Source organism: Colobus angolensis, unplaced genomic scaffold (genome assembly GCF_000951035.1).
Source record: "Colobus angolensis palliatus isolate OR3802 unplaced genomic scaffold, Cang.pa_1.0 Scaffold87, whole genome shotgun sequence".
NCBI lineage: Eukaryota > Metazoa > Chordata > Mammalia > Primates > Cercopithecidae > Colobus > Colobus angolensis.
In genome coordinates, this window is record NW_012122598.1 from 2,638,770 (window position 1) to 2,649,911 (window position 11,142).

Genomic DNA, 11,142 nt, shown 5'->3' on the forward strand with positions numbered 1-11,142 from the left:
TTCCTTCTTTCTTTCTTTCTTTCTTTCTTTCTTTCTTTCTTTCTTTCTTTCTTTCTTTCTTTCTTTCTTTTTCTCTCTCTCTCTCTCTGAGACAGGGTGTTGTTTCTGAGAGCTGGAGTGCAGTGGCACGATCTCAGCTCATTGCAGCCTCAACCTCCCTGGGTGCAGGTGATCCTCCCACCTCATTCTAAGTAGCTGAGACTACAGGCACCCACCACCACGTCTAGCCAATTTTTGTTCTTTTTGTAGATATGGGGTTTTCCATGTTGTACAGGCTTGTCATCAACTTCTGAGCTCAAGTGATCTACCAGCCTCTGCCTCTCAAAGTTTTAGGATTACAGGCGTGAACTACTATACCTGGCCAATGGTTACTTTCAATGAAGATAAACCACACCACATAAACCACACCTTAGTTTGTAGGAAAGAGGGTCAGACTCTTCTTGCTTGGAAGTTACAGGAATCACTCTAAAGAAGAACTTTCACCCCGGCCCAGTTGCCCGATAGTGCAGGAGCTGTCTTGTGAGATGAGTTAAGCTGCATTGGAGAAACAAGTAGAAGGGTCTTTCCCAAGGTAAGGGCACTTGAGCAGAGAGTCCAGCCCTGGTTTGGAAATTGGACCACTTCCAACCTGGAGATCCCAAGGCTGCCTTCTTTCCCATTCTCCTCACAAGTCCTCCAGATTCTTCTTTCTCTCTCTTTTTTATTTTCTTTCCCAAGATTCCTAGACTCAAATCCCAGAATATTTTGAGCAGTTCTTTTAAAAAGCATAAAGGTTTGGCTCTGGTTTGAGCTGATCTCATAGGTGTTTTGGTGAACATTTTTGTTTGTTCAGTTAAAAAATGTCAGAGTTCAGTTCTTGAGCACGGGTTGTTTATGATGGATTTGGTTCAATCCTGCTCAAGTTCTTATTGTGTATACCCCGTAGGGGTGTTGACGGGTGGGGGTCTGTCATGAAGGAGAGGCCAGCCTGAGGCTGCACATGCAGCCCACCTGCCTCAGCCTCCCGAGTAGCTGGGACTACAGGCATGTGCCACCATGCCCAGTTGCCATGCAGTTCTGTATAACTTTAGAAATTTTCCAGCTTTGACGGAGCTACATCTTCCAGCCACCTCATAAGGATGTTTAAAGGGGAGGGGTGGGAAATAGTACAAATGAAATTACTGGGATGTATTTTTATCTTTACTGAAAAATTGCACAAACGGCCTAGTAACTATATGAAAGAAAATAAAAATGAACAGAAAATTCACCTCAACTAAGAACTATTAAGTTTTCCTTTCCATTCTAGACCCTCTTCCTATGTAAAGATGAATGAATGCAGCTGTAACCAGAAAGTAGGTATAGTTATTAGCATGCATTTTAATATTGATCATCAACATTTTCTTCAAGGTCCAGTTAAATGCCAGAACTTCTGTGAAACCTACCCTCTCCCGCAGGGGAAAAAATATTCTTTTGTGTTCCCACCCCATTTTACCTGCCTGTGTCCTGGCATTAATAACAAATATAGGTAGCTGCAAGTATGTCTGTTCCAATGATTTGTGTTGTCCAAAATGGGTGAGTGGGTGGTGGGGGCATGCTTTATTTATTTCTGATTATTTCCAACAAAATATGTTAAGAATCCCTCAACAAAGCAACACATGGGGTCCTTAATTTTGGGCCCCTCGGGTGAGGAATCTTGTCCTAGAAAAGCACATTCGAGGGTCTGAAATGTGCATTTATTGGCTTTACTGAGTGTCTTTTCACCTACCTAGACCATATTTCTTTTGGTGAAGGGAGCTGTCTCTGGCAGGCTGAGTTTAACTGGGCCATTAGGAGTAGCTATGTCTGACCAATCCTGGGCCAGGAAGGCCCTTGGTGACCATCCCTGCCTAGGGAGACAAGTAACTAGCAAGGTGAGGGGATAGGGACTGGGAAGGTTTAGGGTCCAATCTCCCAGTAAAGACCTCAGGGGGTAACAATTCTTTTAAGTGGGATCCCTGGGTGGGATGGGAGTATAGTCTATTACATGCTTCACCAGGGGAGAATTTCTGATGGGGTGAAAGTGGATGTCACAACAGTAGTTTCTAGGAGAACTGGACAGGGAAAGCTAAGTCAGGATGGCCTCACCTCTGAGGTCTTTCTAGGGATGCCCTGGGACTCCTGACTTCTACACAGTGCCTTACTTTTTACTAGGGAGACGAGCAAAGGGCTGTCGGAGTTCAGCCACAGCCATAGACAGGTGCTGCCAGCTGTATCTCTGGGATGAGTGGCCTTTGGGATAGAAGACTGAGTGCCATCCCTTTTCTTTAAGATCTGTCCTTAAGGTCACCAAATGTAGAACAGGATGATTAAACATGCATAAGGACATCTGACCTTAGTTTAAAACCTTGTTTGGTATGATTTCTCCTCAAGACTGCTGTCTTGCCCAGACACCTACAGACATTGAGAAGATTCTCCTGAGATTGCATGGGACAGAGGCCAGGCCCTATTGGGGTGAGCTGGATGGAGGCAGGCTGGAAGCAGGTGGCAGGGCCATCAGAGTCCTGGCCGAGAATGTGCACAGGACACCAGTCATGGGCATCTGTTGGAGGTTGAGTGTCAACCAGTTTCTCATCTGGGTCAGGCTTAGGGGAGATGGTACTGTCATTCTCCAAATACACCAAACTTTCACACATGTTTATGTTGTTAAGTCTTTGCAAATGTCTCTCCACTTTCCTGGAGTTCCTTTCTCCCTTTTCTGTGTGTAGAATTTAATTCATCCTTTAAAAGCCAGTTCACAGTTCCTCCTTCCTTGACTCCTGTCTCACTTTTCCATTTATGTTTCCTTGCTTCTGGCATATGATGTCCAGCAGTGTCCTGGAACCAGCCCGCACCAGCTCATGAAAGCCAATTGCCTGCTTTTCTTCCTAACTCCGTGTTCAGTAACACCATGTTGATTGCTTGAGATCAACCACGGTAGGTATATTTACTCCACAGAAATGAGTGCCTATGGAATAATGAGTTTCTTGAGGACAAGGACTGTCTTCTTTACCTTTTCATCCTGAGGATGCAGCAGAATGTGTACTCTACTGCAGTGATTAGTGAGTTTTTGTTGGTCAATGAACTGGACAGAGTAAGCACTGGAGGAATACAGGAAGGAGGGGGCCACATCACACCAGGGTCATCAGTCAAGAGGAGAGAACATCTGAGTTGAGTTGGGTCTTGGAGGATGGGTTGATGATAATTGCGGGGAGATAGGTGGGATCCCTGGGGATGTTACCAGTTCCAGTGCAAGGGAACTCTTGTCTGAGAAGAAGATCCTGTGAGGCAAGCTCCATCTTGGATTGTAGTCACCTGTCTGCATGCAGAGGTGTGCATGAGACAAGGTCTGAGATGAGGCCATCCTGCCCCTCCCCTAGCTCTAGGTCCTTAATTAACCTCAATTATATGGACAGTGCAAAAGTGTGCGGCGGGGCAGGTTCTTAGCTTAGTTTTCCAGACCCAACAACCCAGACATTCCTACCCTCCACATTACTGCTCTGCATGCAATGGAGTAGTTGGTTAGTCCCTCTTGTTATCAGTCTTAAGTTTCTGCTGATGCCAGCATAGTTGATTTCCTTTTGTTCTACACCTGGTGGAGCTGGAAGAGCATTTTAGATAAGTGGAGAACATGATATCTGCCTCCATGTCCCTGAAGGAAGAACAAGCTGATCCTGTAGTTGCAACCATTCATTATTAGCATTCACAGATGAACATTTGGGTGTCTTCATTCACACGGTGCTAACTACTAGGGTGTGCTTGTGAGCGGAGAAATCCTGCTGGTTCCAAAGGGAGTGCCCTGTTTTTGGCTGCGTTCTCCTCAGTAATCCTCTCTCTTGGCTTGATAATGGATAAACAAGGTTTCCATGATGAAGACATAAGGTTTTGAGGCAAGGTGGTGTGGCAGGAGCCTCATGCCACCTCATTGGCACTTCCGACCTGCCATGTGCCACCATGGAGGGGTACACAGCTGGCAGGACCAGGGCAAATGTAGTCCATCCTATAGTGGGACAGTCATCAAGTTGTGGTTACTAGGGGCCTGACAAAGCAAGGATTGAACCATCTTGCCCCTGTACCCACCCTATTAGCTCCTTTCCTGGCCATCTACAGGGATGTGAATAGGAGGAGCAGTTGGTCTGATGTCTTAACAGCCCTGGGGGAAGTGTGGCAATGACAGATTTAGAAGTTGTAAAGGATACAACTCCTATTTGCTTCCTATTTTCCATTATTATGGGTAATTGAGCGTTGACTGCAGTATTTATTAAGCCCCTGACTTTGGTCTACCTGAGGCCTTTTCTGGCTCTGAAATTCAGTGCTGTCAGGCTAGTGTGGCGAAGTGGAGGAGCTGCAGGGTTGGGCTCCTGCTCGGTTACCCTTTAGTCATGAAGCCTTGACAAGCACTGAACTCAGTGTCTTCATCTTAGAAATGCAGATGTCAGCCACGGTGGTTTCTACCACGTCTTTGAGCTGTTGGCATAGATGCCAGAGTGGGGTGGAGAACCTGTAGGAGGGCAGAGCACTCTCACTCAATCTCTGTGTTGGGAACAGGGAATTAGGCGAATGAGGGTGGAGAAAGCAGAAGTGGGGCTCCCAGAAGGATGTGGGGTCTGAGGACGTTGCGCCAAGCCTTATCACCACTAATGTTGTGATCTCAGGCAGGTCTCTTCACTCTCTCAGAGGCTCAGTTTGGTCATGTGTGAAATGGGATAACATTTGCCCTAATTACTTCAGAGGGAGAGTGTCAAAGTGAAATGACCCATACAACAGGGGCCTGAAGTTATACATAAAAGGAGAGATCATCAGCACTGCTGCTCTTTCTTGAGAAGGCACCCAAAGGTGGGAGTGGGATGGGGCCAACGAGCAGCAGTGCAGCCTGGGTACGCAGGAAGGACTGCTTCCTTAGGGACCAAAGTGGGGTCCTGTACTTCATTCTTGTGGGTCTTGAAGCACTAAAGAGTCTTCTTTTTAAAAGAAATACCCATTCATGAAGAGAGGGCTCGTATCCTAAATCCATGACCACTGGCCTTGTAATGAATGGCCAGTCAGTGACTGAGCAGGGAGGAGCAGACCACTAGTTGGAAGCAGGACTGGAGACAGGGTGGGAGCTCCAGGGCATAGGGTTAGGGTGGGCTTGTAAACTAAGGTAAGAGGTGCATGGTCAGGTGGCAAGATGCAGGCTGGGAGATTGTGGCAATAACATAAAATCGACATAACGTTGGAAGTTCTAGACACTTCCTATAACTTCTACAGATAACGTGAAAGGAGAAACATTTGCTTTGTGCTAGAAATTGTGCTGTGTCACATAAATCACTTATTTCACAGCAATTCTGAAGTACTATAGTTGAACTGTGAACAACACGGATCTGAACTGCACCAGTCCACTTATATGTGAATTTTTTTTCAGTAAATATGTTGGGAAAATTTTTGGAGATTTGTTACAATTTGAAAAAATGTGAAGATGAACTTGTATCCTAGAAACATCAGAAAAATTAGGCAAAAGTTAGGCATGTCATAGATGCGTAAAATATATGTAGATACTAGTCTATTTTGTCACTTACTCCCATAAATAGACACGAATCTATTATGAAAAGTTAAAATTTATCAAAATGTGTGCACACATGGACTCTACATAGTGCCAAAGTCAAGAGAAATGTAAGCAACTGTAAAGGTGCATTATTAAATCATAACTGCATAAAATTAACTATGATACATATGTGCTACTGTAATCTTTTTGTAGCCACCTCCTGTTGCTACTTCAGTGATCTGAAGTGTTGCAATTAAGACACTGTGTGATGCTAGTCATCTCCACAAGAGCAATTAGCTCCTCCAGTAAATTGCTTATAGCAGTAAAAAGTGATCTCTGGAGGTTCTCCCGTATTTTTCATTATGTTTAGTGCTTTACAGTAAACCTTGAATAGCACCATGGGACCCATGCAGAGTGGCACTAGTGATGCTGGAAGTGCTCCCAAGAAGCAGAGAGAAGCCATGACATTACAAAAAATGCTGAATTGCTTGATACGTATCGTAGATTGAGGTCTGCAGCTGCAGTCGCCTGCCATTTCTGACATTACAGATAATTGACCTTGCAAACACATGATATAAGCTTATGCTATTGATAAATACAGTACAGTACTGTAAACATGTTTTATCTTCCTTATGATTTTCTTAACAACATTTTCTTTTCTCTAGCTTACTTTATTGTAAGAATACAGCCATAATATATATAAAACATACAAAACATGTGTTGACTGTTTATGTTATCAATAAGGCCTCTGGTGAGCAGTAGGCTAGTAGTAGTCAAGTTTTTAGGTAGTCAAAAGTTATACTTGAATTTTCAACTGCAAGAGGGGTTATACCCCCTAACCATTCAGTTGTTAAAGGGTCAACTCTACTATTATCCCCACTTTGTAGATGACGAAATGGAGGACACAAAAGGGTAGGTAACCTTTCCAAGGCCAAGAGGCCAATAAGTGGTGGGGCTGGGTTCAACCCGGGTGTACTGGACAAATCCACATCCTTAACCAGCACACAGGCAGTATTTGCTTGTTACAGTGCACCATGCAAGGATAGTTAATTGTGATATTAGGTTGGTGCAAAAGTTATTGTGGTTTAGGCTATTACTTTTAATTACATTACTTAGCTTTTCTTCCTAAACAGAAGATCCCTCTCAATGTTTTCTCTCAGAATACTGTAGTCACTTTTTATATGAGGACAGAAGGCAAAGAAAAGACTCGGGACAGGCAGAGGGCCCAACAGCCCAGTGTTGAAAGCCTGGGGTTTCCACCAGCCAGGCTAGAGCAGGGCAAGTCTGCCTTGAACCTGGCCTCAGAAGCTTCCTTCGCAGTCTTCTTTCCCTCCATCAGCCTGGGCAGAGTGATGAGGAGTGGTGCCCTCTGGTCCTTTGAAGGGACTCTGGTCTTCTCTGGCAGGGGCAGCTGCTCCCCACCAATTCCAGGCCAGGGAGCTCGGTGCCATGCACTGCTGCTGAAACACCAGTGAGGAAATGTAAACTGGCATCTCCCAACCTTATCATCAGGTCTCACCTCCGTCCCTCCCCTCCCTTGCCTGGCAGTGCTCTTTCCTCTAGCTCTCAGAGCGACCAGGGGGAGCCTGCTCACCCCTTGACAGACGATCGTTTGGGTTTTAAGACAAAGGCAAAGTCTGCTTTCCCAAGATAATATAAACAGCCAGCCTGCTCTAGTATGATGCTCCTTGTTTTGCTGTTTGGAAAGCAGGTGTCCCCAAGAAGGGCCAGGATGCCAGGCAACACGGCTGTTGGGTGGGTGAGGGAGTGTAGAAAACTCCTGCAAGAGCAAGGATTCGGAAGATGTGGAGGGCTCCTGGGACACGGCTGAGCTCAATCTCCTGGCTGCTGGTCTAGGGAAGAAGGGAAGCAGAGGTGGAAACTAGAGGAGGGTGGCTGGTGAGTAAGAGATCAAATCCCAAGGGTGTGGAGCTGTAAAACACTGTGCAGGCGCCCTGCCATGCCTTCCAGCAGCATTAGAGACTGGCAGCAGGATGGGCGCTCACATTTTGTGCTTCCTTACTGGCTCCCTTCCTTCCTTCCAGGCAGATTCACTCTCTTGGTGGCTCCCACCAGGTGTCTTCCCTTGAACAGCCCCCAGGAGACCAAGCTCTCTGTCTCCCAGCCTTCCCACACTGCTGAGACCTCCTCCCCAGGGAGGCTGGGGACTCCTGTACCTTGTGAATGGCAACTCCCCATCCCACCTCCTCCATTCACCCCTCACTGCCCACTGCACGAGTGCAGGGCTCCTGGGTATAGGCAGGACAAGGGCCTCCTGCCCACCTTTCCTGCTCCAGCTGTACCTGGGCTCAGTACCACGCATGGCAGTCTGTGTCCATGCCTCTGTCCCCAGAGAGAGCAGGATGAGGGCCTCTGAAACTGGGTCTTAATAAGGCCCCAGACAATTCTCTGCTATCTTGGCAATGCCACACCGAAGAGGCTGTGCATTATATTCACACTCTAAGTGGTGGGGAAGGATCCCCACATTCTCTGGCCATTCTAGTAGTTGACATGAACTCCCTGGGACATGGGAGGAGGGAAGAGGCCCTCTTCCTCACATTCAGTATGATAGCCTACTATACTGCCCCTGCCAACTCCTCCTTGGCCCACCACCACCACCACAGCAGCCCTCCCCTCCTTTGTGCTTGCCCACTAATGTCTCCACCCCTTTGGGCCTGAGCAGAAACCCAGAACATCAGACACTGCAAAGGCCTCTGCGTGTGCCTTGATGATTAGTGTCTGCACAGGACCAGGCAGTGGAAAATGTTGGCAGTAATCTGGTTTCATGAATTTGCCCAGACAAGCCTGCCATCATGTCCCCATTATAAAATTCTGTCATTATCATCTCTTTTTTCCTTACCAGAAAAATATTATTTCTGCATAATAGTGTGAATGGCATGGAGTTAATCCCTGCACCGAGAGAAGTGCAGGCACCATCTGGTCTTCCAATGTATGGACAGTGTGCTGAGTTCATGGATATATTAACGGGCTTCCAGAGGACTCCTGACCAGAGGAGTGGGTGTCTGGGGCCTACCCTCAAAGAGGGGTCCTGGGAAGCCCCCAGCACATAGGCTGTAGTGTGTAAGTGCCAGTTGAGTGCTGACATGGAGGCCTGGTGGGGAAGGCGGGCCCATGCAGAGCCATACAGATTTCCAAAGGGTCTTATTGGAGAGCCCATGAGATTGGCATCTTTGGTCTCGATCTGAGTGGGAGAGACACAGCCTGAAGCATGCAAACCCAAACGAGGCAGGGTGTCCAGGCATATGCCAGGAGCAGCAAAGCAATGTCCACCCAAGGGAGGGGAGGGAGCCTGGAGATTTTGCACACCAAGAGCCCCCTCCAAACCCAGGCAAACTTTCCACAAAACTTTCCCCAGTGCTCCACAAGGAGCTACAGAAGAGGAGGTAAAGTTCCGTGTCTGCCCCGGGTATGCTGAGGCCAAGCGAAGAGAAAGAATTAAAGGAGAAGCAATGGACCTGGATCTGAGAGAATTTGTTTAGCTTTTGGAAAAGGTGAGAGGTCATTTCAAAGGACTATTATTTATGGATCTACTCTACTTCTAGGTATCCTTGAGAAAAACAAGAGATATAAGCCCCTGAGGAGCTTACAGTTGGGGAATCAAGATATAATGAACTCGTGCCTCTCGGGCCCTGCCTGATGGCAAATCCTCCTCTTCAGCTGCAGTGTACCTGTTTGCCCTTCTCCCTGTTCTCTGGCTTCCCTTTGTCTACTTTACTGCTGCCCTTTCTTCCTTCATCTCTTGGTGAGAACATAACCGAAAGTAGGGTCTGTATCTGCACATTTTGTCTCTCCACTTTGCCAGAGTTTGCATCTGCTCTCAGGGCTTTAGCTATTGTGTCCATGAAGTCTGAAATGGAAGGAATCGGTGTAGCCCAGAGCCTCCATTTTACAGATGAGAAAATCAAGGCTCAGAAAAGCTGAGGTCCTGGAGGCAGTTGGCCACAGGGCTGCAAATGGAATGCACGTCCTCTACCTCCTTATCTAGGAGTCACCCTGTTTCTGTTGGTTTCCAAATCTCTCAGTCCACAGGGGAGGAAAGCGGGACCCAGGAAGGGAGGCGACATGCCAAGGTGACAGGGCTGGCTACTGGCAGAGGAAACCAACCTTCACTCCTAAACACATTCCTCCAAGTTTATCACATGCCTTCCTTTATAAATGAACTTCTAAATAGAGACTAATACATTTCTTTGAACACCCAATGGGCTATGAAGTGTGCCTGTGGCTCATAAAAATATAATTCAGGTCATAAATTTAATAATCTCACATGAATTACTCTACTAGCTCTGTTAAACATTAATTGCTTAATTAGCAATGATTTCACCTGCTTTTTTTAGAATTGAAAGGCTTTTAAAGAAGAGTTTGTGGTGGAAAAAAAAGCTGTCCAGAGAATTTTGAGCAGTTTCATCTTCCTTTTTTTCTTTGTTTCATAAAAATCCCTGGAGCAATCAGGTCATTCAGAATTAAGCCTTTGGCCTTTGCTTCCAACTTGAGGCATCCTGGCACCCACAGGTCTGATGGTGTCTCTAAAAACTTTGTTGCTAGAAAAAGGAGCAGGAGTCTGTTGAATTTGTTCTTATAACATTCAATTAATTTTCATGCTTATTCTCTCTTTGATTTTTGGTGAGCGGATGTTTTCCCACCTGCCTTCTTCTGCAATGATCTCTAGCCGAACAAATGGAGAAACATTGAAAGAGGTGAAAGAGCTCACAATGGGGTGGGGGCAGCTCTCATTGATGGGGCAGGGAGGTGGGGCTGGTGTGGGAGAGCAGGTGAGGGCTGGGATGTCTTTTAGAGCTTCCTGTGGTGCAGGGCACAGGCTGCTGCTAAAGAACTGGGGGATATCCAGGTGGAGGCACCCAAAGTGAATTCCAGCTCTCAGTGGCAGCAGCACAATATAGAATTAGTTGGAAGGCTCCTCTAGATGGAGAAGTTGGGGAAGAAGGGGGCAGCATTAAATCAGGTGAAACCTGGAGAAGTCTCTGCACTGTGAGGAAGGCGTGAGTGGCATGATTATGGTGACTCCATTTTTCTGAAATCACAACCAGGATGGGATGGAGTATTTGACGGCTGTCTTGTCCTTCCACATTTGGGTGGCTATGCAGATCATTGCCAAAATACAAATATCAGTGCTGGAGCAGAAGGAGAACATGGTTCAGGGAAACAGTTGGGCTGGAATGAGGACTGCAGATGGGAAGGGCAAGAGCTTTTCACACAGGACCCTTTTGAGGCTCTCTCTGTGTGAATGAAGACTTGCTGTAGTTGGGAACACACAGCCACACGTCACACTAGTATCATTAACTAGACCGCAGTTTAGCAAACAAGGCCCAGGCACCTGAGAGTTGCAGTAGCCTTTGGCGTGCAGCTGAGCTAATTCAACTGGAGACTGATCCCACTGAGAATAAAACTGAACTGTGTCACTTGCCATTTTCTGAGTCAGATATTCTGGGGTCCATTTGGAAAATCAGACCTACACATGACATGGCCTTGGCAATGGGAAAGGAGGTGACTGGCTCTGTGCTAGGCGCTGTGCCAGAGCCGTCCCCCACTGATGGCTCATACTCGCTTGCTAGATGGCTGTCTTGTTCAACCAACATGTGTGGGGT